Raw genomic sequence first — 26,791 nt, forward strand, 5'->3', positions numbered from 1 at the left:
TTACAACAATACTGAATGAACACGTATTTTAACTTAATATAATACATCAATAAAAATCAATTTAGCCTCAAATAAATAATGAAATATGTTCAATTTGGTTTAAATAATGCAAAAACAAAGTGTTGGAGAAGAAAGTAAAAGTGCAATATGTGCCATGTGAAAAAGCTAACGTTTAAGTTCCTTGCTCAGAACATGAGAACATATGAAAGCTGGTGGTTAACTTTTAACATGAGACTTCAATATACCAAGGTAAGTGGTTTTAGGTTGTAGTTATAGTATTTCTAGGACTATTTCTCTCTATACCATTTGTATTTCATATACCTTTGTCTATTGGATGTTCTTTATAGGCACTTTAGTATTGCCAGTGTAACAATATAGCTTCCGTCCCTCTCCTCGCCCCTACCTGGGCTCGAACCAGGAACACATCGACAACAGCCACCCTTGAAGCAGAGTTACCCATGCAGAGCAAGGGGAACAAGTACTCCAAGTCTCAGAGCGAGTGACATTTGAAACTCTATTAGCGCGCACCCCGCTAACTAGCTAGCCATTTCACATTGGTTACACCAGCCTAATCTCGGGAGTTGATAGGCTTGAAGTCATAAACAGCTCAATGCTTGAAGAGCTGCTGGCAAAACGCACGAAAGTGCTGTTTGAATGAATGCTTACGAGCCTGCTGGTGCCTACCACCGCTCAGTCAGACTGCTCTATCAAATATCAAATCATAGAATTAACTACAACATAATAACACACGCAAATACGAGCCTTTGGTCATTAATATGGTAGAATCCGGAAACTATAATTTCGAAAACAAAACGTTTATTATTTCAGTGAAATACAGAACTGTTCCGTATATTATCTAACGGGTGGCATCCATAAGTCTAAATATTTCTGTTACATTGTACAACCTTCAATGTTATGTCATAATTACGTAGAATTCTGGGGAAATAGAAGTGACACAATTTCACCTGGTTAATATTGCCTGCTAACCTGTATTTATTTTAGCTAAATATGCAGGTTTAAAAATACATACTTCTGTGTATTGATTTTAAGAAAGGTATTGGTGTTTATGGTTAGGTACAGTCGTGTAACGATTGTGCTTTTTTTTTTGCAAATGCGCTTTTGTTAAACCATCCCCCTGCGTTGCATTTCAACATCATTGCAACGCAGGACACGCTAGATAAACTAGTAATATGAGAGGTGACTGTACCATTCCCTTAAGGAAAAGCACGTTTAGTCAATCTGCTTTCTCTGCGAGAGCTTCCCATATCTGGAATACACTGCCATCAGACACACATACAGTGGGGCAAAAAAGTATTTAGTCAGCCACCAATTGTGCAAGTTCTCCCACTTAAAAAGATGAGATAGAGGCCTGTAATTTTCATCATAGGTACACTTCAACTATGACAGACAAAATGAGAAAAAAAATCCTGAAAATCACATTGTAGGATTTTTTATGAATTTATTTGCAAATTATGGTGGAAAATAAGTATTTGGTCACCTACAAACAAGCAAGATTTCTGGCTCTCACAGACCTGTAACTTCTTCTTTAAGAGGCTCCTCTGTTTTCCACTCGTTACCTGTATTAATGGCACTTGTTTGAACTTGTTATCAGTATAAAAGACACCTGTCCACAACTTCAAACAGTCACACTCCAAACTCCACTATGGCCAAGACCAAAGAGCTGTCAAAAGACACCAGAAAGTAAATTGTAGACTTGGTTTGAAGAAATCAACTGTGGGAGCAATTATTAGGAAATGGAAGACATACAAGACCACTGATAATCTCCCTCGATCTGGGGCTCCACGAAAGATCTCACCCCGTGGGGTCAAAATTATCACAAGAACGGTGAGCAAAAATCCCAGAACCACACTGGGGGACCTAGTGAATGACCTGCAGAGAGCTGGGACCAAAGTAACAAAGCCTACCATCAGCAACACACTACGCCGCCAGGGACTCAAATCCTGCAGTGCCAGACATGTCCCCCTGCTTAAGCCAGTACAAACCAAAGGCCCGTCTGAAGTTTGCTAGAGAGCCTTTGGATGATCCAGAAGAAGATTGGGAGAATGTCATATGGTCAGATGAAACCAAAATATAACTTTTTGGTAAAAACTCGACTCGTCGTGTTTGGAGGACAAAGAATGCTGAGTTGCATCCAAAGAACACCATACCTACTGTGAAGCATGGGGGTGGAAACATGCTTTGGGGCTGTTTTTCGCCAAAAGATCCCACGCTCTCTCCGCTTCTCACCGCTTTCCTTCCATTGAAATTAATGAGAAGCGGTGTTTTACCGCGTGGCAACCTGCGCTAGTGTATCATGCCCGTGTGCCCGTATATCACTAGTGCGTGCAGTAGCCTCTGCAGCAGCAGCCTCCCCCAGGTCCTAGTGCCCGCTCTTAAATGAAAACAAAAGATATCACAGAGAAAATATATTGACGGATATATGTATTTATTTAGGGGGGGCTAATGAATATTTTAGGCCTAGCGACATCCTTGCAATACTCTGTGTAGTTAATAGACTACAGTACCCTACAATATACAATACTCTGTCTAATTTATAAACTACAGTACCCTACAGTATATAATACTCTGTATATTTAATAAACTACAGTACCCTAAAGTTACAATACTCTGTCTATTTAATCAACCACAGTACCCTATGGTATACAATACTCTGTGTATTTAATCAACTACAGTACCCTACAGTATATAATACTCTGTATATTTAATCAACTACAGTACCCTACGGTATATAATACTCTGTATATTTAATCAACTACAGTACCCTATGGTATACAATACTCTGTGTATTTAATAAACTACAGTACCCTAAAGTTACAATACTCTGTCTATTTACTCAACCACAGTACCCTATGGTATACAATACTCTGTGTATTTAATAAACTACAGTACCCTACAGTATATAATACTCTGTGTATTTAATAAACTACAGTACCCTAAAGTTACAATACTCTGTCTATTTAATCAACCACTGTACCCTACAGTATACAATACACTGTCTATTTAATAAACTACAGTACCCCACGGTATACAATACTCGGTGTATTGAATAAACTACAGTACCCTATGGTATACAATACTCTGTATTTAATAAACTACCGTACCTAACAGTATATAATACTCTGTATATTTAAGCAACTACAGTACCCTATGGTATACAATACTCTGTGTATTTAATAAACTACAGTACCCTACAGTAAACAGTACTCAGTGTATTTCTGTCTCTGCAGGAGTTGATGTTGGACAGCGCCAAAACAATAAATCCCCATTTTGTTTGAGAAACTAGAAGATCTTCAGAAAAGGTTCACATGGTCAATCACTTTGAAGATATAAATGTTTTTTGTAGCCTTTATCCGTCTACGAGGACCGCCCCCAGGATACAGTGGTTGTTAGACTACTCAGGCCAGGTAGCTCTCGCTGGCTCTCAGGTCTGGTTAAGATCCAATATTGTAAACACAAAACATTTTTTGTTAGAGCTCAAAAAAGAATGTACAGGTGCATTAACCATTTTTAATGGCTGTCAAATTTGAAATGATGGAAGTTGCAGGCCTCAATCTTCCTCTGCTAGAAGACACAGACCCAGTAGTTATCATACCTTTCCATCCCATTATTACCTCCCAGAGGTATTATATTCTGCACCTGTAGTGGGGGTGGGGACAGGGACAGGTGGAGGTGTTGAATGTAGCTGTCAGTCAGAAACATGGACACCTGCTCTGTTATCTCATTTCATAGAGAGCTGCTGAACTGACCAAGTCTGAGCCCTAAATACCACTCTGTTCACTATGGCTATAGGGCCTCATATGGCTTGGGTAGTAGTGCACTAGTGTACATAGGGAATCGGGTGTGGTTTGGGACTGTAGAGTGTGTCTGTAGAGTCGTGTTGGGAGGCTGAGGGAGGCTCTACAGACACACTCTACAGTCCCAAATCACACCCGATTCCCTATGTACACTAGCGCACTACTACCCAAGCCATATGAGGCCCTATAGCCTATATCAGTGTTGTCACTGTTGTCAGCAGTATGTGGTTAAGGTTAGCACGTCCTTGGCCGTGATGGGCTGTTTGAATAATCTCCCCCTTCTGCATCCCAAATGGCAACATATTTCCTGTATAGTGCACTACTTTTTACCAGGGCTTCCATAAGGCTCTGGTCTAAAGTAGATCACTATAGGGGATAGTGTGCCATTTGAGAAGCAGCCCCTGCTCCTCTTCAACCTACAGACCCACTGCTGATTAGATCTCCTGACATACTAGACTGGTGATGAATGCAAGCTGCTGTCCCTTGGTGTTTTACACCAGTTGGTCAAATTTTTGTTTGTTTACTTTACTTGTGGAGACTTCTGGTTCCCCATAAGTATAGTTCACACACACACACACACACACACACACACACACACACACACACACACACACACACACAGAGACAGACTCCCTCACCCTTCAAGTCAAACACTCTGATGAATGAGGTGTGTTCTTATTTTACTGGTATTCTACTCCAGAGGTGAAATGACCTTCCTTTGTGAAAGCGGTGTACTTACTGCCTGATGAAAATGTCAATTTAAACATCTATCCATCCATTAGTTTATCCATTTATTTTGTAGATATATTTTTCTTAATTATTTTCCTCTACCACCCCTCCCCTAACTGGAGTAAACTAATGGACAACAATTAGGTTTCTACTTCCAGCTTATACATACTGTATACATTTTACAGACACGGTGTATTTTCCAGTAGTTCTCTTTGGTGTGTTTTTAGCTACACTCAACCCCTCCCATCTCTCTCTGAAGACCATCCAGTTTTGTCTTTTGCCATATATTTTTCCAATGTGCTGTTTTTCAAAAGCTCTGAACCTTTCTATTCTCATAGTTTCTACAGATTGTGCTTTTTTGTTTTGTTTTGCTAAGGGGTATTATTATATTATTGATCAATTGACTTTTCAAATCACCCATCAGTGCTATTTGCAGAGTTATCTCCAGGTAAATGTTGCAATTCTTCAGCCATTCCTGAACCTCCTACCAAAAACAAGCTACATATGGACAGTATCAAAATAATGATCTAATGATTCTGTCTCTTCGCAGCAAACTTGCAGCAAACTTGCAGAGCTGAGATGGTTGTATTCCCCATATATATATATATATAACATATTGTTTCCAAGAATTTTGTATAGTAATTTACATTGAAAAACTCAAAGATTTGAATCCAGCTGTCACGTTCTGACCTTTATTTCCTTTGTTTTGTCTTTGTTTTAGTATGGTCAGGGTGTGAGTTGGGGTGGGCAGTCTGTGTGTTTTTCTATGTTGGGGTTTTGAGTTCAGCCGAGTATGGTTCTCAGAGGCAGGTGTCGTTAGTTTTCTCTGATTGAGAATCATACTTAGGTAGCCTGGGTTTCACTTTTGAGTTGTGGGTGTTTGTTTCCGTGTGAGTGTTTGTTGCCACACGGTACTGTTTCGGTTTCGTTCACGTTTTTATTGTTTTGTAGTGTTCAGTTTATGTCTTTAAATAAACATTATGGACACTTACCACGCTGCGCATTGGTCCTCCGATCATTCTCGCTTCTCCTCTTCAGAAGAGGAGGAGGAATGCCGTTACACCAGCTTTGTTTTGTGTATCAGTTCATAAACCATGTGCCATTGAGTTGGTACATCAAAAATCTCCTCAACTATTTTGCAGTCTATATGGCACAGCTGTACATTTTTGGTCCTTAAATGAAATGGGTATATGTTTTTATTCATCACAATTTTCTTTAGACAATTTTGGTCTTTAATGCAGGGCCAACAGACAAGTTACTTACTTTCTCCCCCTTCCACTTACCTCTTCCATTTTTGTGGTAATGCTGCAATTAGATGTCATTTTGAATAAAGTAGACATTTCCATATATTTTAGCTGCATGTGTGACATAAATCCACCAGTCCTATTTATGATATAATTTACAAAGATTATACCGTAAAAAAAAATAATCAATGAGTATATTTGAGTTTAACCATAATATTTGTTGTAATATATGTTCTGTCTTATTGGTGGATTAAAGTGAAATTGCAACCAACTCTCTATTTCTTGTTTTTAAAACACCGATATTCTGGAGATTGTTTCATTTTCAAATAATCGAAAGTAAGCGGTTGTAATCTGAATAAAGGGGAAAAGGCCATTCTTGAACATGGGGTGAGACATTCTTACTAATCTGCTAGAGAACCCGTTTGGATTTAAGTATAACTTTTGTATGACTGAAGCCTTTAGTGAGAGGTCTAATGCTTTAATATTGAATCATCACATCTGCCCTCCGAACTCATAATCATTATATAAATAGGCCTGTTTCATTTTGTCTGGCTTTTCCGTTCCAAATCAAATTGAATGTGTTTTTACAGGTGACCAACGGGCAGGCTTTCTACTGGCTGTCTCAGCTGAGGCATCGCTGGGACGAGCAGCAGAGACACTGCCTGGCTAACATCTGTGATGTTCAGTTCTTCTACTCCTACCAATACCTGGTAGGAACACCTCTCGGCTGGTCATCACCCCCTCATTGACCGGTCAGTACCTCAACCTAACCCTATGTTCATGTCCAGTTCAACCCTAGCCTCAACCACAGCCCTAATCCTCAACCCTAAATCTAACCCAGTCAAGTCATCAGTCCCCTCACAGACTGGTCCATAACTCTCCCCCTAAATCTAACCCAGTCAAGTCATCAGTCCCCTCACAGACTGGTCCATAACTCTCCCCCTAAATCTAACCCAGTCAAGTCATCAGTCCCCTCACAGACTGGTCCATAACTCTCCCCCTAAATCTAACCCAGTCAAGTCATCAGTCCCCTCACAGACTGGTCCATAACTCTCCCCTAAAGCTGTACTGTCATCTCTCAGCTTATTTTGCTCATCTTGTCATTAGGTTTATTTCATGTTTACAACAGTGTTGCTATCAATGCTGATTAGAATACCAAATATTATCTCATTGTACTTTTATTTTGTGTCCGAAAGAATATAATTATTCAGTAGTCAGGAATAGAGAGCTGTGATTAATGACCACTTTGTTGTTCTCAGTGTGTGATGTTGTTGTTGTTGTTTTGGTCATGTGTAGGTGCTACATCACTCTGACCCAGTCTCTCCACCTGACTAAGAGTGGGACCACCAAGGACCACTACAACACACCAATCCACTATTACAACACTCCAATCCACTATTACAACACTCCAATCCACTATTACAACACTCCAATCCACTATTACAACACTCCAATCCACTATTACAACACTCCAATCCACTATTACAACACTCCAATCCACTACTACAACACACCAATCCACTATTACAACACTCCAATCCACTATTACAACACTCCAATCCACTATTACAACACACCAATCCACTATTACAACACACCAATCCACTATTACAACACACCAATCCACTATTACAACACTCCAATCCACTATTACAACACTCCAATCCACTATTACAACACTCCAATCCACTATTACAACACTCCAATCCACTATTACAACACTCCAATCCACTATTACAACACACCAATCCACTATTACAACACACCAATCCACTATTACAGCACACCAATCCACCACTACAACACACCAATCCACTATTACAACACACCAATCCACTATTACAACACACCAATCCACTATTACAACACACCAATCCACTATTACAACACACCAATCCACTATTACAACACTCCAATCCACTATTACAACACACCAATCCACTATTACAACACACCAATCCACTATTACAACACTCCAATCCACCACTACAACACACCAATCCACCACTACAACACACCAATCCACTATTACAACACTCCAATCCACTATTACAACACTCCAATCCACCACTACAACACACCAATCCACTATTACAACACACCAATCCACTATTACAACACACCAATCCACTATTACAACACACCAATCCACTATTACAACACTCCAATCCACTATTACAACACACCAATCCACTATTACAGCACACCAATCCACTATTACAACACACCAATCCACTACTGCAACACACCAATCCACTACTGCAACACACCAATCCACCACTACAACACACCAATCCACTATTACAACACTCCAATCCACTATTACAACACTCCAATCCACCACTACAACACACCAATCCACTATTACAACACACCAATCCACTATTACAACACACCAATCCACTATTACAACACTCCAATCCACTATTACAACACACCAATCCACTATTACAACACACCAATCCACTATTACAACACTCCAATCCACTATTACAACACACCAATCCACTATTACAGCACACCAATCCACTATTACAACACACCAATCCACTACTGCAACACACCAATCCACTACTGCAACACACCAATCCACCACTACAACACACCAATTCACTATTACAGCACACCAATCCACTATTACAGCACACCAATCCACTATTACAGCACACCAATCCACTACTGCAACACACCAATCCACCACTACAATACACCAATCCACTATTACAACACACCAATCCACTATTACAACACACCAATCCACTATTACAACACACCAATCCACTATTACAACACACCAATCCACTATTACAACACACCAATCCACTATTACAACACTCCAATCCACTATTACAACACACCAATCCACTATTACAACACGCCAATCCACTATTACAACACTCCAATCCACCACTACAACACACCAATCCACCACTACAACACACCAATCCACTATTACAACACTCCAATCCACTATTACAACACTCCAATCCACTATTACAACACACCAATCCACTATTACAACACACCAATCCACTATTACAACACACCAATCCACTATTACAACACTCCAATCCACTATTACAACACACCAATCCACTATTACAGCACACCAATCCACTATTACAACACACCAATCCACTACTGCAACACACCAATCCACTACTGCAACACACCAATCCACCACTACAACACACCAATCCACTATTACAGCACACCAATCCACTATTACAGCACACCAATCCACTATTACAGCACACCAATCCACTACTGCAACACACCAATCCACCACTACAATACACCAATCCACTATTACAATACACCAATCCACTATTACAATACACCAATCCACTATTACAACACACCAATCCACTATTACAACACACCAATCCACTATTACAACACACCAATCCACTAGTCTTTCTCTGTAGTCTCTCTCTGTCTCTCTGTAGCCTCTGTAGATTCTCTGTAGCCTCTCTCCGTTGTCTCTCTGTAGCCTCTCTGTTGTCTCTCTGTAGCCTCTCTGTTGTCTCTCTGTAGACTCTCTCTGTTGTCTCTCTGTAGTCTCTCTCTGTAGTCTCTGTAGATTATCTGTATCCTCTCTGTTGTCTCTCTGTAGCCTCTCTATTGTCTCTCTGTTGTCTCTCTGTAGCCTCTCTGTTGTCTCTCTGTTGTCTCTCTATTGTCTCTCTGTAGCCTCTCTATTGTCTCTCTGTTGTCTCTCTGTATCATGTAATTAACTAGCAGCACAGCCAGAGTTCTGGAAAACCTCCCGGTTACAGTTGATGTTTTTATTGTAGCCTACATGGGAATAATATCTTTCTGTTGCATCTTTACCTTCCTGTTGCAGCTTTACCTTCCTGTTGCAGCTTTACCTTCCTGTTGCATCTTTACCTTCCTGTTGCAGCTTTACCTTCCTGTTGCAACTTTACCTTCCTGTTGCAACTTTACCTTCCTGTTGCAACTTTACCTTCCTGTTGCAACATTACCTTCCTGTTGCAACTTTACCTTCCTGTTGCAACTTTACCTTCCTGTTGCAACTTTACCTTCCTGTTGCAACTTTACCTTTCTGTTGCAACTTTACCTTCCTGTTACAACTTTTCAAAGAACATCGGAATACACGTTTCAGCGAGAAAGACACCATTCTTTGAAAAACAATGACAAGAAATGAACAATGCGGCCGTATTAAAAATGTCTGAACGCATCAGCGAGCATGAGAGGGTAAAGCCACACATCATGAGGTCATAGTGGGGGTCCCTAGCTAGGACGGAACAAAGCCCTGCCACTGTGTCTGATTACCATCTAGCACACCGCATAGCAGAGGGTGTGGGTGTAAAAGCACAGACTCTAGACTCTCAACCCACGCTCTATTGCCTCCTCCCAGTCCTCCTGCCCACAGCTGCCTGCCTGCTGCCTGCCGCCTCTGGCTGAGCTGTAATTAGCAGGGTTTTGTTCCCACCTAACGACGCTATTATCCCCGAACAGTGGCGGTGTACACGGGAGACATAAGACATTATCAATTATGAACAACTCACTGACTTGGTGTCGGTCAATACATGGCTTTCAAAGTGAGTGATATAACCGTGCTGTAACCATTTCTGTGTTCACACCACTCTTTTCTCAGTTGTTTTCTACGGCTGCTGTACTGTAGGCTGCTCTGGTGCACACGGCTGAGACGGCGCATCTGAGGTACTTTATGGATCTGTTGCTGGAGAGGGGCCAACCCCTGATGCTGGTGGGGAATGCAGGCGTGGAGAATACTTCTCCGGTCAGGAATCAGGTAGACCACCTGACAAATATCGACATGACCACTGAAGTACCCCTCAACTACTACTGCACCTCCCTCATGCTGCAGAGTGAGTGACACAACATTGGGTTATTTTTTGACTTAAGCCCTTGGCTCCTATTAGGAGCATAGGCCATTGACGAATGTCCTCCATCTCACTCAGTTCTGGTCAAGTTCTTCCAGTGTTGAAGCTGTTCTTCCAGTGTTGAAGCTGTGCTTCCAGTGTTGAAGCTGTGCTTTAAGGCAACAGGCTGTGATGAAAAAATGCTTCACGTCTAAGATATGCAGTTGTAAGATCCAGATCTCCAATCAGAACAGAACAGCAGCACCATCTGCTGGTGTTACGAGGAGAACGAGTAGAGATGGTGAGGTGACAAAGAAAAGTTATCTGTACCGTCCAGCAGTGTTTCCCAACCCTGGTCATCCAGTAACTCCAACACTACACAGTTTTGTTGTAGCCCTTGACAAACGCACCTCATTCAACTCATTGAGGGCTTAATGATTAGTTGACAAGTTGAATCAGGGGTGCTTGTCCAGAATGACAATAAAAACATGTACTGTTGGGGGTACCTGAGGACCAGGGTTGGGGAACACTGCCATTTAAGGCCAGGGGTATTCACCGCTTACCCTACGAGATCCAGAGCCTGCGGGTTTTCTGTTCTACCTGATAATTAATTGCACTCACCTGGTGTCCCAGGTCTAAATCAGTCCCTGATGAGAGAGGAACAATGAAAAACTGCAGTGGAATTGGCTTCGAGGTCCAGAGTTGAGTTTGAGGGGTATAGGCCAGTACTAGTTTGATCATTTAACAATTCCACTTGTTTATCTTCTAAAAGGGCCAACAGGAAACACTTTGGTTGTTGGTGATCTAACAGTACTTATCAAAATATAGTTTATCAGTGACTTGGGGTGTTTTAGTAACTGTGATGTCTGATATGAGCAGGGTGTTTTGGTAACTGTGATGTCTGATGTGACTAGGGAGTTCTGGTAACTGATGTGACCAGGGTGTTTTGGTAACTCTGATGTCTGATGTGACTAGGGAGTTCTGGTAACTGATGTGACCAGGGTGTTTTGGTAACTCTGATGTCTGATGGGACTAGGGAGTTCTGGTAACCGATGTGACCAGGGTGTTTTGGTAACTGTGATGTCTGATGTGACTAGGGAGTTCTGGTAACTGATGTAACTAGGGAGTTCTGGTAACTGATGTGACCAGGGTGTTTTGGTAACTGTGATGTCTGATGTGACAGGTCTGTGAGAGCCAGAAATCTTGCTTGTTTGTAGGTGACCAAATACTTATTTTCCACCATAATTTGCAAATAAATTCATTAAAAATCCTACAATGTGGTTTTCTGGATTTTTTCCCCCTCATTTTGTCTGTCATAGTTGAAGTGTACCTATGATGAAAATTACAGGCCTCTCTCATCTTTTTAAGTGGGAGAACTTGCACAATTGGTGGCTGACTAAATACTTTTTTGCCCCACTGTATGCTCTCTCTAATTCTCCCGTCTCCCTCCCTCCCTCTGATCACACAGTCGAGAAGCCCTGCACACTGTAATGCCTCTTATACCCTCTTTGATTGTAAGATCAGAATGAAATGTTGCACTTCCATTTTATCAGAAGTGTGATTTGTGTTGTGTTAGTTTTGTATAATCAAGCTGTTGCCCCTCTCTTTACCTACTGCAGGTACGACAGGCAGAAGATAACCCTAAATCCACCACTGTCAGTATGTTGCCTGTATGAAACCTACTTCTGGGAGCTTCACCATCAACCCTGGACTACAGGTACTGACCAGGACTAGCTCAACTCCACTGGTATATTCCAACTTAGACTCCAGGTACTGACTAGGAATGCCTAGACTCCAGGTACTAACTAGGAATGCTAGACTCCAGGTACTGAGTAGGAATGCCTAGACTGACTAGGAATGCCTAGACTCCAGGTACTGAATAGGAATTGTAGTCTCCAGGTACTGAGTAAGAATGCTAGACTCCAGGTACTGACTAGGAATGCTGGACTCCAGGTACTTACTAGGAATGCTAGACTCCAGGTACTGACTAGGAATGCTAGACTCCAGGTACTGACTAGGAATGCTAGACTCCAGGTACTGACTAGGAATGCTAGACTCCAGGTACTGAGTAAGAATGCTAGACTCCAGGTACTGAGTAAGAATGCTAGACTCCAGGTAGTGACTAGGAATGCTAGACTCCAGGTACTGACTAGGAATACTAGACTCCAGGTACTGAGTAGGAATGCCTAGACTCCAGGTACTGACTGGGAAGGCCTAATAGCTAGCTACCTTTGTTTGCCTGTTCCTTAGCTAGCTAGCTTTCAGCTGACAGGTGTTAGCTAGCTACAGAGACTACTGGACAAGCAAGCTAACGTTAGCTAGGTAATGCTAGGTAATGCATGTATACCACCACACAGTTAGCTGTGTGATTTAACATTGATTTAAGGTTAGGGTTAGATTTAACATGTTACTGCAGTGGGCTAAATCAGGTGTTTCTTGGCAGTCTTCAACAAATCTACTTTGAAACAAAAGTATACACCTCACATACTGTATGGGCTTTAAATAAAAAAAGACACCTGTACCATGTCAGTTATAGAGTTGAAATGTCTTACATTTTGAGTTTGCATCCCAATATTACACTTTATATACATCACGGAGGGCTGAAATATAACAAAACCATTTGACATAAAAACAATGGATTTTTTTGTGGTTGATTTTTTTTATAATGTTTTATTTTCATAATTATGAAAAATATGAATAACATTCCACCCATAAGACCACTAGAGGGTTATTTGGTCATTTGACTGCAGGAAAGGGTTTTAACAACACTGCTAACCGAACTTTAAATTGAGACCAAAAAGCTCATTTTTGCTTTCATGATTTTTTTAAATAGACAATTCTGACTTTGCAGCTGGCCTATCTAAGGGGAAATCGCTCAGTTCTGCCTCCAGGACAAGACTCATGACAATAAATGTCAACCGGCTCTGATTACAGCTCTACACAATCAGATATACCTTAAAGCAGTCAGGTATGTATTCACCCCACCACTGTTCCTCCTGACCAAGGTGCTATTAGGGCCCAGGACTAGCAGTCATCTGTCAATGTGTTTGGCTATATAGCGCAGCAACATCCATCTCCGACTAACACTGCTGTCCCACCTATTGATTACCACCTAAATACATCTGTTTCAAAGCAAAGTTTCCAGAACAGCTTGAGCTGGACCAATTTGGGATGATCGGGTTTTGGTAGCTAAGCAATGTAATCGAAAAGGATTGATTTGAGTGCAACACCTAAAATGTATCCTTTTCTGTTGAAATAAAATAAGATCTTAGGATACATACAGATGCTCTTGATGCCTGTGTGTTAGTGAGAAAGTATGTGATGATAAACCATTGGTTCAATGGGTACGACGTCATCATTGTGGGCGTGGCACCCCGTGTAATGACCTGCGTCTCCAGAGGCATAACAGTAAGTCAAATGACATAGCATCGGAAGTAAATAATGTGAAGGTTATAAAAAACTAAGAAAGGATATTCAGTGTCTCATTACAACACATTTTGTATGTAATTGTGAATCAACATGACTGTAAATGGTTTTCTTACTAATCTCACCTAATTTTGAATGTTGACATTTTGACAGTGTCCCAGTATGCCAATGGCCTACTGTGAAATTGGGACATCCTGTTACTGTCAAACTGGGACATCCTGTTACTGTCAAACTGGGACATCCCGTTACTGTCAAACTGGGACATCCCGTTACTGTCAAACTGGGACATCCTGTTACTGTCAAACTGGGACAGTTTAGAAACCTCTACAGGATCGGTGGATCCCCTGCGGAACGGTTGAGGCTAATGCGATTAGCATGAGGTTGTAAGTAAGAAGAAGATTTCACCGGACATAGACATATCTGATATTGGCAGAAAGCTTAAATTCTTGTTAATCTAACTGCACTGTCCAATTTACAGTAGCTATTACAGTGAAAGAATACCATGCTATTGTTTGAGGAGTGCACAGTTATGAACTTGAAAAGTTATTAATGAACCAATTAGGTACATTTGGGCAGTCTTGATACAACATTTTGAACAGAAATCAATGGTTCATTGGATCAGTCTAAAATGTTTGTCTGAAACACAACACACTGAATGTTGCCGTTATCTGCTACTAAAACCATAAGCCATGGCACAATATATCCAAGGTGCCACAGTATCAAAGCTGATACTGAATTAACAACAAATTGGATAACTGGGCTAGTGTAACCTGAGGGATGAACCCAGGCTTAATGCTGGAGAAACCAACGTCTTGACCATTAGACCAAGAGGAAATACCCTATTGGCCCTAGGGCCAACACTGATTTTGAAGTCGCCGGCGGGGCTACCCATCACAATGAGCATCTGCGACCGACTCATGTCTGCTACACTAGCAGGCAGCAGATTTGTTTTGAAGGCCACGTTTTCTCAGACGACATAACAGGTGTCAAAATGGATCATAGCAATTGCAGATCAACTTTTATCTGAAACGAACAAACATTCACACTCTCTTAATGCCAAATGGTGCACTATTCCCCACAGAGTTCACTACTTTTGACCTACGGGTCCTTGTCAAAAGTAGTGCACTACATTGGGAATAGGGTGCCGTTTGGCGTATAGGCCATCTCTGAGAAGATTAATTTTTTTATTTTACCTTTATTTAACTAGGCAAGTCAGTTAAGAACAAATTCTTATTTTCAATGACGGCCTAGGAACAGCGGGTTAACTGCCTTGTTCAGGGGCAGAACGACTGATGATGATCCGTGAGGGTGAAGGAGGAAAGATAAGAAACGTGATTTATAATAACAAATGACAAAAAATGGAGATCACAACCATTTGTACCTGTATTGTTTAGCAAATGACTTCCTTCCTCAGCACTAATTGCAGCGATCACTTATGCGGCGTGGCGAACTGTCACGTCGGCCTGCGTGTAATTACACCGAGAACAACGCTTCATTGCCCCCCTAATGAATTCTCTGTGTAAGCACATACAGGTTAGTGTTTGGTTAACATAATGAAGGACATTCGTTTTTGGGGGGGCAGAATCTGAGGAGATAATTGGTTGTGACCAGAGTAATAGGAAGAGAAAAACACATAATGTGTTGTTAGTGTGAATGAGGGGCACAACAGTATAATAATGACAGTCAAGTTCTTCCACACAGATATCGACAAACCATTTCTGTGTGGACCTCGCTTTGTGCACGGGGGAATTGTCATGCTGAAACAGGATAGGGCCTTCTCCAAACTGTTGCCTCAAAGTTGGAAGCACAGAATTGTCTACAATGTCATTGTATACTATAGGGTTAAGATTATCCTTCACAGGAATTAAGGGGCCTAGCCCAAACCATGAAAAACAGCCCCAGACCATTAATTATCCTCCACCAAACTTTACACTTGACATTATGCATTTGGGCAGGTAGCTTTCTCCTGGTGTCCGCCAAACCCAGTTTCATCTGCCAGATGGTGAAGCGTGATTCATCAATACAGAGAATGCATTTTCACTGCTCATTTCCACTGCTCCAGAGTCCAATGGCAGCAAGCTGACGCTTGGCATTGGGCATGGTGATCTTAGGCTTGTATGCGGCTACTTGGCCATGGAAACCAATTTCATGAAGCTCCTGACGAGCAGTTCTTGTGCTGACATTGCTTGCAGAGGCAGTTTGAAACTCGGTAGTGAGTGTTGCAACCGAGGACAGTCGATTTTTATGTGCTGCGCGTTTCAGTTTTATGTGCTGCGTGTACATTGCACTCGGTGGTCCCGTTCTGTGAGCTTGTGTAGCCTACCACTTCTGTGAGCTTGTGTAGCCTACCACTTCTGTGAGCTTGTGTAGCCTACCACCAGAATCCACTCATTTGAAGCGGTGTCCACATCCTTTTGTATATACAGTGTATGATAGGAATGGAAATTATCTCCTTTTTTAAGTTTGGAATATTTCACCTCATATGAATTTAACATTTACTAACTGTACTTGTTTTGCTTATCTAAATAACTTGTATTACTATTTAAAAAACACACATTTATGTAATTGATCAAAATATGTTGTTTTAACACAAATCTCATATCTTGGATGAGTTTCCAATTGACACTAATTGACCCTTCGTTAAGCCCCACCCCAGAATTTGGGGCAACCAATCGCAGCGCACGTCAGACAAGCTCACATTTTAAATGCATGGAGGCCATTGTAAAGACAGCATAAACAAATAGTTTAAATGGCTAATAACAGTGCATCAGGAGTACTTGCTACAGAGCCTGTAGGAGTATTTTTCGAATGCTACATTGTTTGCTAGCGCCGCTGGTTATCTACTGTAGCTCCCGGTATAAGTTACATTGACCACCCAGCATTGCTAAAGCTGGCTAGCTAGCCAGTTAATATAACTTGTTTTTTCTAAATGAATGTTGGCTAACTTAGTTAGCAATGTTATGAATATAACTCTCATCTACTGTTGACATCAGGATATGATTTGAGCGCAGTAGTTAGTCCGAAAAGTGGTTAGTAGTAGGGGTGTGCCGAGTACTTGGAAAAAAACGAGTATCGTAACGGATATGGAGAATTTTGCGAATACGATTATGACAAGTATTTTTTTTTGTATTATCCTTGGTCAGCCAGGACGCATCTCTCTTTCACTCAAACAGTGTGAAGCGCTGTGTGCTCTAAACAACTATTAGCTTGTCTATCTTTAAAGAAACAGGTGGGGTATTGGTTGAGGCTGGTGCAACGATTGAATTGGATTAGAAAATGCCGCTCTCATTTCCCCCGACAGAAACACGTGCGGCTCTTAATCACTCACACAGTGAGGGGCACAAGTCCCCCCTTCTCAAAACATTGTGTGTGAATCATAATCCGTGACTAGTCATTGTTGTTCTAGCTATCAATCTAGTTATTGTCTGTAGACTTTTCTGAGGGCATATGGTTGTTTGTCTACTTAGCACTGTTTAGAAGGTTACTGCTTTGTCTGTTCCTATAAATATTCCATTGCTGACGACGTCTGTTGTTCTGTCGTGATCTAAGCCCATGCTTGCTTGCTATTTTTATTTATTCTCACCCAGGCATGTTTCCTGAGCGACAGATCATTAGAAAATCAAATGAAAAATCAAATCAAATGTATTTATATATAGCCCTTCTTACATCAGCTGATATCTCAAAATGCTGTACAGAAACCCAGCCTAAAACAGCAAGCAATGCAGGTGTAGACGCACGGTGGCTAGGAAAAACTCCCTAGAAAGGCCAAAACCTAGGAAGAAACCTAGAGAGGAACCAGGCTATGAGGGGTGGCCAGTCCTCTTCTGGCCGTGCCGGGTGGAGATTATACCAGAACATGGGCAAGATGTTCAAATGTTCATAAATGACCAGCATGGTCCAATAATAATAATCACAGTAGTTGTCGAGGGTGCAACAAGTCAGCACCTCAGGAGTAAATGTCAGTTGGCCGATCATTCAGAGTATCTCTACCTCTCCTGTTGACTCTAGAGCGTTGAAAACAGCAGGTCTGGGACAGGTAGCACGTCCGGTGAACAGGTCAGGGTTCCATAACCGCAGGCAGAACAGTTGAAACTGGAGCAGCAGCACGGCCAGGTGGACTGGGGACAGCAAGGAGTCATCATGCCAGGTAGTCCTGATTTGAAAATAAATAAATAAATGAAGAACTAAATCTACATACATACAGGTGAAAGGCAGCTGCTGTAATAGCTTCTCTACAGGTGAAAGGCAGCTGCTGTATGAAAGCTTCTCTACAGGTGAAAGGCAGCTGCTGTAAGAGAGCTTCAATACAGGTGAAAGGCAGCTGCTGTAAGTGAGCTTCTCTACAGGTGAAAGGCAGCTGCTGTAAGAGAGCTTCTCTACAGGTGAAAGGCAGCTGCTGTAAGAGGGCTTCACTACAGGTGAAAGGCAGCTGCTGTAAGAGAGCTTCTCTACAGGTGGAAGGCAGCTGCTGTAAGTGAGCTTCTCTGCAGGTGAAAGGCAGCTGCTGTAAGTGGGCTTCACTACAGGTGAAAGGCAGCTGCTGTATGTGAGCTTCACTACAGGTGAAAGGCAGCTGCTGTAAGTGAGCTTCACCACAGGTGAAAGGCATCTGCAGTAATAGAGCTTCACTACAGTTGAAAGGCAGCTGCTGTAAATATTAACTACTGTAGGGTACTGAGTTTTCCTTCACTGCATGACCTTGACCAGGAACAACTCTGAACCCTGCTCATTTCACAAGGCATCACTTGAACATTAAGAGTTAAATTCTATATGTACAAAACAACTTTTTTAAATCAGCCATATGTTTGCCTCTGACCTGGTTGAAGCTGTGGAGGGCAGCGTGCAGACTGGCGTGCATGCCATGCCGGTGGGTGGCTCGTTGGGGATCTTGATGGCGTCCTCCAGGATGCCTCTGGGGAGGACGTGCTGGTCAGGGCTGGGCGCTGGCTCCCTGCTGATGAACACCCGGTAGTCATGGTGTCCACCCCGGTACTCTCCAGGAGGGCTTCCAGAGTGGGCAACCAATGCGTCAACAGGTGCACTTTCTGACCGAAACAACACACACACACAAAACTGTATTTATTGTATTTTATGTGTTCATTAGCGTTTCTCAATGAGGGGAAATGTTTCTAGAAACAAGACCTAAACACTTTTGTTCCAGCCAAGTACCGAAGCAGCGGATTTAGCTGATCTAATCTAATCACGCTTTAGATTGAACCAAACTGATTGAACCAAATTGATAGAACCAAATTGAACCAAATTGAACCAATTAGGTTCCCTGGCTCAGATCAAGAAGGCAGATAATCATGTTGAATCAGGTGCTCTATTCTATTGTTGCTGGCTGGTTGCTGGACCAACATCATACAGTCACTATGACCCTCCAGACTACCACTAGTCTAGTCTGGCTACTGGAACAACATCATACAGTCACTATGACCTTCCAGACTACCTCTAGTCTAGTCTGGCTGCTGACTGGAACAACATCATACAGTCACTATGACCCTCCAGACTACCACTAGTCTAGTCTGGCTACTGGAACAACATCATACAGTCACTATGACCCTCCAGACTACCACTAGTCTAGTCTGGCTGCTGGAACAACATCATACAGTCACTATGACCCTCCAGACTACCACTAGTCTAGTCTGTCTGCTGACTAGAACAACATCATACAGTCACTATGACCCTCCAGACTACCACTAGTCTAGTCTGGCTGCTGGAACAACATCATACAGTCACTATGACCCTCCAGACTACCACTAGTATAGTCTGGCTGCTGGAACAACATCATACAGTCACTATGACCCTCCAGACTACCACTAGTCTAGTCTGGCTGCTGGAACAACATCATACAGTCACTATGACCCTCCAGACTACCACTAGTATAGACTTACCTACTGTATTACCGTGTCCAGCAGGCTGTACTGGAGGGCCGAAACGCTTCTGGTTTTCATTCTCTCCTTCTAATCAAAGGGAAAAGGAAAGACCTAGTCAGTTGTACAACCTAATGCATTCAACTGTCTTCTGTATCTAACCCAACCCCTCTGAATCAGAGAGGTGCCAGGGGCTGCCTTAATCCACATCCACGTCTTCGGTGCCCAGGGAACAGTGGGTTAACTGCCTTGCTCAGAGGCAGAACGACATATTTTAACCTTGTCAGCTCGGGATTCGATCCAGTAACCTTTCGGTTACTGGCCCAATGCGGCATGGACTAATTCAGACCTGGGACACCAGGTGAGTGTAATTAACTACCAGGTAGAATGAATGATGTTTGGGCCCTCCAGGACAGGAATATGGCAGCCCTGCTGTACACCGTAATACCGTTTTCAGAAAGTAGTTTGAATGTCTGAGGGCCAGAAGCCCAGGGTACTGTCTGCACTTTGTGGACTGTTCCATTTGTTCCACTGAGCCATGCAACCTCAATCAAATACTTCCATACTGACAAATGCTGTTCCCTACCTGCAGGAGGACCCAGTGTCTGCTGTTCCCTACCTGCAGGATGACCCAGTGTCTGCTGTTCCCTACCTGCAGGATGACCCAGTGTCGGCTGTTCCCTACCTGCAGGATGACCCAGTGTCAGCTGTTCCCTACCTGCAGGATGACCCAGTGTCTGCTGTTCCCTACCTGCAGGAGGACCCAGTGTCTGCTGTTCCCTACCTGCAGGATGACCCAGTGTCTGCTGTTCCCTACCTGCAGGATGACCCAGTGTCTGCTGTTCCCTACCTGCAGGATGACCCAGTGTCTGCTGTTCCCTACCTGCAGGATGACCCAGTGTCTGCTGTTCCCTACCTGCAGGATGACCCAGTGTCTGCTGTTCCCTACCTGCAGGATGACCCAGTGTCTGCTGTTCCCTACCTACAGGATGACCCAGTGTCAGCTGTTCCCTACCTGCAGGATGACCCAGTGTCTGCTGTTCCCTACCTACAGGATGACCCAGTGTCTGCTGTTCCCTACCTGCAGGATGACCCAGTGTCTGCTGTTCCCTACCTGCAGGATGACCCAGTGTCTGCTGTTCCCTACCTGCAGGATGACCCAGTGTCTGCTGTTCCCTACCTGCAGGATGACCCAGTGTCTGCTGTTCCCTACCTGCAGGATGACCCAGTGTCTGCTGTTCCCTACCTGCAGGATGACCCAGTGTCAGCTGTTCCCTACCTGCAGGATGACCCAGTGTCAGCTGTTCCATACCTGCAGGATGACCCAGTGTCTGCTGTTCCCTACCTGCAGGATGACCCAGTGTCTGCTGTTCCCTACCTGCAGGATGACCCAGTGTCAGCTGTTCCATACCTGCAGGATGACCCAGTGTCTGCTGTTCCCTACCTGCAGGATGACCCAGTGTCTGCTGTTCCCTACCTGCAGGATGACCCAGTGTCTGCTGTTCCCTACCTGCAGGATGACCCAGTGTCAGCTGTTCCCTACCTGCAGGATGACCCAGTGTCAGCTGTTCCCTACCTGCAGGATGACCCAGTGTCTGCTGTTCCCTACCTGCAGGATGACCCAGTGTCTGCTGTTCCCTACCTGCAGGATGACCCAGTGTCAGCTGTTCCCTACCTGCAGGATGACCCAGTGTCAGCTGTTCCATACCTGCAGGATGACCCAGTGTCTGCTGTTCCCTACCTGCAGGATGACCCAGTGTCAGCTGTTCCCTACCTGCAGGATGACCCAGTGTCAGCTGTTCCATACCTGCAGGATGACCCAGTGTCTGCTGTTCCCTACCTGCAGGATGACCCAGTGTCTGCTGTTCCCTACCTGCAGGATGACCCAGTGTCTGCTGTTCCCTACCTGCAGGATGACCCAGTGTCTGCTGTTCCCTACCTGCAGGAGGACCCAGTGTCTGCTGTTCCCTACCTGCAGGATGACCCAGTGTCTGCTGTTCCCTACCTGCAGGATGACCCAGTGTCTGCTGTTCCCTACCTGCAGGATGACCCAGTGTCTGCTGTTCCCTACCTGCAGGATGACCCAGTGTCTGCTGTTCCCTACCTGCAGGATGACCCAGTGTCTGCTGTTCCCTACCTACAGGAGGACCCAGTGTCTGCTGTTCCCTACCTGCAGGATGACCCAGTGTCTGCTGTTCCCTACCTGCAGGATGACCCAGTGTCTGCTTTTCCCTACCTGCAGGATGACCCAGTGTCTGCTGTTCCCTACCTGCAGGATGACCCAGTGTCGGCTGTTCCCTACCTGCAGGATGACCCAGTGTCTGCTGTTCCCTACCTGCAGGATGACCCAGTGTCTGCTGTTCCCTACCTGCAGGATGACCCAGTGTCTGCTGTTCCCTACCTGCAGGATGACCCAGTGTCTGCTGTTCCCTACCTGCAGGATGACCCAGTGTCTGCTGTTCCCTACCTGCAGGAGGACCCAGTGTCGGCTGTTCCCTACCTGCAGGATGACCCAGTGTCTGCTGTTCCCTACCTGCAGGAGGACCCAGTGTCGGCTGTTCCCTACCTGCAGGATGACCCAGTGTCTGCTGTTCCCTACCTGCAGGATGACCCTGTGTCGGCTGTTCCCCACCTGCAGGATGACCCAGTGTCTGCTGTTCCCTACCTGCAGGATGACCCAGTGTCTGTGTTGAGAGGCCTTCTGCAGGGACCCTGTCAGCCACCTCCTCCTGACCCAGAGACACATTGTGTAGTGTCCCCAGCTCTATGGAGAAACCCAGCCTCAATCCCACAACACAGGACACAAGACACTCAGAATATCTCTCCACAGTCCCCACGTGCATCTTATCATCAGGATGTATCTGAATCAGGTGGTTAATGTGAGAACAGGACTGGAGTCTGCTGCTCAACCCAGTAGCTCTCTAGGAGGAGGGTTGGCAGCCCGGTGTTAGTGTGTTGTGTAGCCAGGTTCTCCACATTGTTGAGTGGGTCCACTCCAGGAGAGAGGATGCAGAACACAGGGCTGGAGGGGCTACTCTCCAGCTTGGCAGCGTCCACATTTCTCGCTCCCAAGCTCTCCTCCACAAAGCTCCTGTCACAGATTTAGTTACTTACTCACTATGGGACTGATAGAGGTGAAATACAGTATGTTACTATCATTTCCTTACTGGCAAAGCTTGAAGTGCATAAAACTGTTGCATTTACATTCACCACGTCCAAGTCCGTTTACAAACAAGTGCAGAGGCCACACTTCCTCACCAGAAATGAAAGAATACTGTAGAATATGTAGTGCTGATGTCTCAGTCCCAAATGGAACCCTTGGGCCCTGGTCAAAAGTAGTGCACTATATAGGGAATAATAGGGGGCCATTTGGGACATAACCGATGTCTCACCTGAGGGCGTAGGTCATTCTGTCAGGGCGTATGGCTCTCAGCATAATGAGTTTCTGTAGGGAGCTTTTATTCTTCCAGTCCTGAGGAAACCCCACTCTCTCAGGACACTCTGAGTCTACCATCTTCCTCCAGCGCTTGGCTGAGCCCTCAATGTCCCGGTCCAACCCCCCGGAACTCATCCAGGGTAGACAGGGTCTGAGGAGATCATCATCATCACACCACCATAAGCTGCCAATGTCCCATTGCAGGCTCCCTATTCCCTATGGGCCCTGGTCAATAGTGTACTACATAGGGAATAAGGTGCCAGTTGGATCGCAAACACAATGTGCTACTGTACTTCTTAGTGCACTCATTTTAGTGCACTCTATGGGGAATAGGGTGTGATTAGTGCACTCAATGGGGAATATGGTGTGATTAGTGCAGTCTATGGGGAATATGGTGTGATTAGTGCAGTCTATGGGGAATAGGGTGTGATTAGTGCAGTCTATGGGGAATATGGTGTGATTAGTGCAGTCTATGGGGAATAGGGTGTGATTATTGCACTCAATGGGGAATATGGTGTGATTAGTGCAGTCTATGGGGAATATGGTGTGATTAGTGCAGTCTATGGGGAATAGGGTGTGATTAGTGCACTCAATGGGGAATATGGTGTGATTAGTGCAGTCTATGGGGAATAGGGTGTGATTAGTGCACTCAATGGGGAATAGGGTGTGATTAGTGCACTCAATGGGGAATATGGTGTGATTAGTGCAGTCTATGGGGAATAGGGTGTGATTATTGCACTCAATGGGGAATATGGTGTGATTAGTGCAGTCTATGGGGAATAGGGTGTGATTATTGCACTCAATGGGGAATATGGTGTGATTAGTGCAGTCTATGGGGAATAGGGTGTGATTAGTGCAGTCTATGGGGAATAGGGTGTGATTAGTGCACTCAATGGGGAATATGGTGTGATTAGTGCAGTCTATGGGGAATATGGTGTGATTAGTGCAGTCTATGGGGAATATGGTGTGATTAGTGCAGTCTATGGGGAATATGGTGTGATTAGTGCAGTCTATGGGGAATAGGGTGTGATTAGTGCACTCAATGGGGAATATGGTGTGATTAGTGCAGTCTATGGGGAATAGGGTGTGATTAGTGCAGTCTATGGGGAATAGGGTGTGATTATTGCACTCAATGGGGAATAGGGTGTGATTTAAAGGTGCAGCCTTGGAGATGTGTGTTACCCTGACGGTTCCCCAGGCTTGTGGGGACAGGAACGGGACAGGGCTGGCTACGCTGGGCTCCACTGGGAAATACAACAGGAAGTCCAACTCCTGGGCCTCAATCTGCCCACGGGTCAGCAGAATCTGGAGAGGAGAGACAACAGAGATATAACAACAGGTATAGATTAGATTCAGGTCAGAACTTCTATCCTATCAATAAAGTTTTTGATCAAACAAGAATATGGCCTCGGCTACCAGAAACATTAATCTGAAACAGAGACTTGTGAAGCCACGACCAGGCGAATGACAGCCTTACTGTAGACACTTTCTCACAGTGGAGTTGAGAACAGTTGGCGACAGGCAGGTGGCCATGACAGCTATTAGCATTCTGCCGTCAGGCCACACCCCCTGTCAGAGGTAACAGTCTGAACAGCTTTGGCCAGGCCAGGTGGGAGAGCTAATCAAAAGCAGCGTATGGTCCTTCTGTCCCGCTGACGGCCTCTAATTGAAGCTAATGTGGGGCCAGAATAAGTGCTTAGATTTATGAGAATGACAGGGGGGGCCAACCTTTTGGGGCGGCCCCGGGCCACTTACCTGGAAGGCGTTGTGTGACAGGAAGGTTGACTTGTCTCTCTGGAAGAGGCTCCGGCTGGTGTAGAGGAATGCTGAGTAGGTGACGGCCTCGGTCAAGGAGAGCACTCTGGCCCTCACGTCCTCGTCCCACTCCGCTCGCTCTATCGCTTTGTGGAAGACTGTGTTGAAGGTCTGGAGCACAGGTACAGGTACAGGGAGAAAGGTTCAGGGAGACAGATACAGGGAGACAGGTACAGAGAGACAGGTACAGGGAGACAGGTACAGGTACAGGGAGACAGGTATAGAAAGACAGGAACAGAGAGACAGGTACAGGAAGAAAGGTACAGGGAGACAGGTACAGGGAGACAGGTACAGGGAGACAGGTACAGGGAGACAGATACAGGGAGACAGATACAGGGAGACAGGAACAGAGAGACAGGTACAGGAAGACAGGTACAGGGAGACAGGCACAGGGAGACAGGTACAGGGAGACAGGTACAGGGAGACAGGTACAGGGAGAAAGGTTCAGGGAGACAGATACAGGGAGACAGGTACAGGTACAGGGAGAAAGGTTCAGGGAGACAGGTACAGGGAGACAGGTACAGGGAGACAGGTACAGGGAGAAAGGTTCAGGGAGACAGATACAGGGAGACAGGTATAGAAAGACAGGAACAGAGAGACAGGTACAGGGAGACAGGTACAGGGAGACAGGCACAGGGAGACAGGCACAGGGAGACAGGTACAGGGAGACAGGTACAGGGAGAAAGGTTCAGGGAGACAGGTACAGGTACAGGGAGAAAGGTTCAGGGAGACAGGTTCAGGGAGACAGGTTCAGGGAGACAGGTACAGGGAGACAGATACAGGGAGACAGGTACAGAAAGACAGGTACAGAAAGACAGGTACAGGGAGACAGGGAGACAGGGAGGCAGGTACAGAGAGACAGGTACAGGGAGACAGGTACAGGGAGACAGGTACAGAAAGACATGTACAGGGAGACAGGTACAGAGAGACATGTACAGGGAGACAGGTACAGGGAGACAGGTACAGAGAGACAGGTGCAGAGAGACAGGTACAGAGAGACAGGTACAGGGAGACAGGTACAGGAAGACGGGTACAGGGAGACAGGTACAGGAAGACATGTACAGGGAGACAGGTACAGGGAGACAGGTACAGGGAGACAGGGAGGCAGGAACAGGTAGACAGGTACAGCGAGACAGGTACAGGGAGACAGGTACAGAAAGACAGGAACAGGAAGACATGTACAGGGAGACATGTATAGAGAGACAGGTACAGGGAGACGGGTACAGGGAGACAGGTACAGGGATACAGGTACAGAGAGACAGGTGCAGAGAGACAGGTACAGAGAGACAGGTACAGGGAGACAGGTACAGGAAGACGGGTACAGGGAGACAGGTACAGGAAGACATGTACAGGGAGACAGGTACAGGGAGACAGGTACAGGGAGACAGGGAGGCAGGAACAGGTAGACAGGTACAGCGAGACAGGTACAGGGAGACAGGTACAGGGAGACAGGTACAGAGAGACAGGTACAGGGAGACAGGTACAGGGAGCTGAACACAGGGAGACGGGTACAGAGAGACAGGTACAGAGATGGGGTTGATTCTGTGCAGGTTGTAGATGATGAACAGAGAGGTTCTCTGGGCAGCAGGGCGGTAGAGCTCTCTGG

Source organism: Oncorhynchus mykiss, chromosome 2 (assembly GCF_057628025.1).
Source record: "Oncorhynchus mykiss isolate SJ-2025 chromosome 2, ASM5762802v1, whole genome shotgun sequence".
NCBI lineage: Eukaryota > Metazoa > Chordata > Actinopteri > Salmoniformes > Salmonidae > Oncorhynchus > Oncorhynchus mykiss.